A 5,892-nucleotide genomic window follows, 5' to 3' on the forward strand; every position below is an offset into this window, starting at 1 on the left:
GGGCCAGACTTAAAAAGCTAAACTTTGACTTACCTTATACTTACCTGACTAAGCAACGAACCCTCCCTCGGATGTGTGGAGAGACCTAAGCATCAAAAAATGTATATTTGTAAATAGTTCGTTGGTTTAAGAAGCATAAAAATGTATATTCTCAAATAGTTCGTAGAGTTAAGAGTCCACATATGTGAAATAACACTGTGTAACAACTTCTATATTAGTTTGAGAGCACAGGACCTGTGACAAATGGGGACCAGGGAGCCCCCTGGAGTGAAGGACCGTGCACTTCCCGCCACCTTTTTAAAGGAGGTGGGATTATTTTCCCCACACCTAACCCTAACCCTAACCCTTATCCTGACCTGCCCCTTTCTCTGCCCCATGGTCCTGACTGTTGTGCTCTGCCTGGGGATTGAACCCTGGTCCCCGGGATGGTGGAGCTGTACTCTACCAACCTGACTATCACCACATTGTCAAATTTCCAACCGGTTTGAACGAAATAGGTCAGTAGGCCAGTGCCACAAAAATCAAACCCCTGAATCCTAAACCCCAACCCTAACCCAAACCTAACCCCGCCCGTGCCACTGACCTATGAATAACAATCCGGTTGGAACATACGTTTAATACAATAACCATATAAATAATAACACACACACTTACATCTTCACACACACACACACACACACATACATATCTACACACACACACTCACACACACGCACATGTACACACACAGACTTTCCACCCAGTGATGGATAGACCTTCCAATCACAAGAGCTTCTTACCTTAAACAAAAAATCGATAACAACTATATACGGAGGGACAGCTTCCCTCACGTGTAACCCCAACAACAGCGACCCCTGTTTGATGTCCTGGGGCAGTCTTGAACTTGGATCCCCCACGCCAAAGTCCTGAGCCCATCCCTGTAAACTTCTGTTTAGGTGCCCCGGGGCGGTCCTTGAACCCGGATCCCCCACGCCAAAGTCCTGGGTCCATCCCCGTTGCCACAGTGATTGTAGAAAATAGACAATCAGTTCAAATCTTGTGAGCTTCAATCCGGCTGGAAGGTAACCTAGTGTAGAATAACATACGAAAAACACAACAAAATCCCCCCCACATCTGGTTAAACAGCCTATACAACAAAGATATTTTCACGTTGTAGAAGGAACAATGATTTCCTTCATGGGGAATTCCATAAATTTCATTCCCCCTGGGGATTCGAACCCAGGTCCTCCACGTTAAGAACCTAGACCTTAACCCTGAGGCCATAGTTATTGTTAAACAGCACACACCAGATAAAATTACCTGGATATTTTCTAGCCACCGCCCCCCAAAGCAACCAATCAGATGGGACCCTAATTTTCCCTCCAAAATTCAAACAGGATCTGCCCTTCTAGCCCAATCACAAACGACCAATTTGCAAATACAACCAACTGATAGGTGGTTTGAGCCTTGGAGGAGGGACACACTTTCCCTCCTTCAACACTTTTAAACCACCAGAGCTACCAGTCTGAACAGCCTCCTCTGAAGAAGCAACAACCACTGCGAAACGTCAGGGATTTTAAAACCACTCTACGGTACGTCACCTTAGACTCTTTTTATCTTTTATCTTTTATCTCTTGTTTTAAAGCAGCTTTTTGCTTTTTAACTATTGAGATTGTTTGTTTTTAATTATTTAAAAGTTAGAATTTTTGATCATCCTGGGGGGCTTCTGCCCGAGGCCTTGTCTTCCTCCAAAAAACAGTTTTATATCGCAAAAAGGACCTCCTCTCCTCCTTTTTTGCTTTTGAGATGGAGATTACTTGTTCCTCTCAAAAACTTTTTTGAGATCTCCTCCCCCTTTTTTTAAGAAACTGTGACAGGGGACTATATCTGGACCCATGCTTTTTGGTGCATTTTTTCTGTGGGTTAAACACTTTTAATAACATTCTGGAGACCTCCCGGACAAACTCTATCTCGCACTGGGACGAGCACACCGGAGCTCCTCTTTTTTGTATCAGTGTCCCCACCAGGCACCAGGGCACCAGAGGCCAAAGACCATCTCGCTGGAGCACAGCTGGTAAAACCTCACCGAACAATCCAGCACCCCAGCTCGGCAAAGGACGGCCAGGAGCAGATCAACCAGACCACTGTTGGACCTCCATGAGACCTTCACCGACGCTGCCAGGGTAAGAACCCCCACCAGTGATTATCAAAATATGTTTTTTAACAGAGCTAAGACCGTAGCGTCGAGTGGCCAAGGGCTCAGACCACAGCTCATGCACACAACACTACCACCACTGATGTCAATTAACACGCATTCAACACCACAAAACAAATACAACATTACACCCAGGACCACATACACAGACACAACACCCACCCACATACTCAATCATGCACCTGACCCGGAAACTCGAGCCGCTGCCAAAAAACTATTCCGTTTAATTCAGGCCATACACCATAAACATACAACCGATCACTCACTTGCAACTAACACCTTTCCACCAGGAATGATGAGGCAGGTCAACAGACTATCAGAATTCATCAAACCAGCCACACCCTCTGACACCACACGACACAAAATACAAAACAATACAACACACTGGATGAAAACAAACATGACTATATTACAAGAACACTACGCCAACACCATACATACTCTCAGCCAGACAACACATAACACTACAGCACTACAGATAGCCATTGGTTGGGCTAGAAGGAGATACGGGCAACGCTTCAGGCCAGACACAATTACAGCCACCGAACATGCATTGAACAGACACACACAACACCGCAACATGATTAACAAACAAAAACCTCTTTCCACACACAAGAGCAGGTTGGGGAGTTCCCTCTCCACCATCCCGGAATTATCCGACGAGGACGAATTTCCACCACTGCCAGCCTCCAGTAAGTTCCCACTGACATCCCAGCCACACAGGACTCGACAATATCGTGCACCCCTCCTCCCCACCCCTACCCAACCCCGGACAGTACCTGCCATGGACACTCAACAACCACAACCTTCTCGACGTACTCAATATGGCCCACACCCGACTTTCAGACACATGACTTTCCCCCTCCCCCAAACCAGGACCCCATTACACCAACACACACGACTTGCTTTACCTACATCAAGATCACAGAATAACACCCCCCCGAACGTACTACCCCACCCGCCCATACTCAAGAAGAGCCCTCTACAGACACAGAGGGCTCACCCACAACTGACTCCCCCCAGTCTCACCAGGGAGCTTAAACTAGCCCCTGAAGAATCAAACATCCCCACCCCCTCCCTATCAAAGGTAAAAACAGTCTCCTGGGGACCCAAACAGGTCCCTCAGGAGACGGGAGGAATAACATCCGATCCCCACCCTTCCCCCGTCCGACAGAAATTCACCAGACCCAACACTTCAGTGACACTACCATCCCCAAACACCCCAGACTTACCGACTACTAATATACAATCAAGGCCAAACAGACACACACAACAGATAGAGGCCCAAATCCACCAGCTACCGGACCCGCTCAACAACATCACAGAATCTGATGCGTTTTCCTTGGTTCCTGACATCATTTCTTCTCCCCCTTCCTCTCCCCTAGGTGTTGCCGGTGCCCGGACTGGCACGATTGGACAAGAAGGAGCCCCGACCGCATTAGCAGGAGGGTCATCACACATGATGAGCGGCGTAATAAAGGCTAATGTAGCCCACAACACCGTATCTGAGACCTCCTCTCAACAACTGCGCCCGGGGACTCCGCCTCCCGGTTGTGCCACTCCGGACTCCGACACACCTTCACCCCCCGACGACAGCTCCCCAGGACCCTGTGCCACCTCCTCTCCATTCAGTCCTCTGCAGTCCGACTCCAACGCAGCAGGTAAATTTAAGACCACATATCACATCTCCAGACCCAACCGCAAAATCCAGGACTGGTTCATCAAAGGCCGCAAACCAGTCCTGGTACTGGGGGATTCCAACATAAATCGAATCCCCCCTCACAACCATCCCACAATACAACTTGACAGTTACCCGGGGGCCAATATGTACCATTTTCTTAAACTGTGTGAGAAAGCCATCCCCATTCCAGATGTTAAAATTGTCGTCCTCTCAATTGGTATTAATAACAAAGATCAGGACCCCAGGCAGACCTCTTGCAAACAGCTCAAAGCACTATACAAACAGGCCCAACTTGCCTTCCCCAATGCTGACATTTACTTCCCCATTATTAATTTTTCTGCCAACCTCACTAGTAAACAGCAACACAACCTTAAATATATTAACAATACCATAGCCACTTACTTTCCATTTTTAGCCGAAATACCTCACGACACTTTTTTTACAGAGCAAGATAATATACACTGGAAACCGGCCACTGCCACACGCATTTTTGAATACTGGTTGCAACAATTAAATTTACAATCACATCAAAACCCAAACCGGGCTTAAATACAGTCCCATCCAACTTACATCTTAACATAACGCCCCTTACTGACCCCGCACCTGATTTGGGGTGGAGCTCCACATCAAATATCCTCAATCTATCTACACTATTCACCCCAACCGCAGAACAAATTCAGATATTGGAAAGGGGTCTTTCATTCATTCCACGCCCTACACATTTTGACTGGGAGGAACTTCATAGGGACCTACATCAATACAATAGACGCCTCAAAATTATCAGCCACTTTTTCAATAAACCACAACACATACAGATACCCTTCACCAATAAATCCAGCTGGGAACCCACTATAGAACAGTCACACAAAAATACCATAACCCTGTTGCAAAAGAACAAACAGGCCCTGCGTCAGTACCGGCCCCCTGGGGACGTGGCAGACAACCTCTCGGGGCCGGAGCGCAGGGCCTTAGAACAACTCATCAAAAATCCAAATATAATTATAAAACCAGCTGACAAAGGATCAAAAACAGTTATAATGGACAGACAGCAATATTTACTGGAGGCAAATAGATTATTATCCAACACTACACATTACAAACTCATCCAATCTGACCAACAAAATCAAACTCAACCCCTCCTCAGAAATATTATCCAAAATCTATATGACCAAAAAATCATCACACACAAACAAAAACACTATCTATTTGGCCCCGATCACCCACGACCTAGACTTTTTTATCTACTTCCAAAAGTACATAAAGAACCCCAAACCTGGACCATACCCTATGAAGTTCCCCCCGGTAGACCAATAGTTTCCGACTGCAACAGCACATCTTACCATATATCAGAATATATAGAATATTTCCTTGGACCCCTTTCCAACAAACACCCGGCCTACATAAAAGATACATATCACTTCATAGACCTCATCCGACCCATGGTTGTTCCAAATCAGTCATTTTTATTTACAATAGATATAGACAGCTTATACACTAACATTAACACAAACATAGGCATTAAAGCGATTACATCCATCTTTAATAAATATCCCGACATTAATAGACCGGACAAACAGATAATTGAACTCCTCAACATTTGCCTCAACAATAATGATTTTACATTTAATAACAAACAATACCTCCAAATTCACGGAACAGCCATGGGTCAGAGATACGCGCCATCATATGCGAACATTTATATGAGCGAGTGGGAGCGAGAGGCATTGGCCAAATGCACCCGACAACCACTTCTTTATCTCCGTTTTTTAGACGACATATTTGGCATTTGGCACCACGACATCACTTTATTTTCTGATTTTATCAACACACTCAATAACCACCACCCATCTATAAAAGTAAAATACACCATAGACCCCTCTCATGTTAATTTCCTGGACACTACAGTTTTTTTTGATAATTCCATTAATTCGGCTCCTCACAAACTTCTCACTAAAGTCTTTTTCAAAACTACTGATACACACGCACTACTACATAAAAAAAGTTACCATCCGAAACA

At 45.5% G+C, this 5,892-nt stretch overlaps 1 long non-coding RNA gene across 1 annotated transcript; it reads left to right on the plus strand.

The window, feature by feature from the left end:
* The first annotated feature begins 1,888 nt into the window (after positions 1–1,888).
* On the plus strand, positions 1,889–3,746 carry LOC133972023 (uncharacterized). Its single transcript, XR_009924418.1, has 3 exons — positions 1,889–2,162; positions 2,811–2,886; positions 3,580–3,746. It is a non-coding gene; the product is annotated as an uncharacterized LOC133972023 (long non-coding RNA).
* The last annotated feature ends 2,146 nt before the right edge of the window (positions 3,747–5,892 follow it).

This window comes from Platichthys flesus, chromosome 17, assembly GCF_949316205.1.
Source record: "Platichthys flesus chromosome 17, fPlaFle2.1, whole genome shotgun sequence".
In the NCBI taxonomy this organism is placed as follows: Eukaryota; Metazoa; Chordata; class Actinopteri; order Pleuronectiformes; family Pleuronectidae; genus Platichthys; species Platichthys flesus.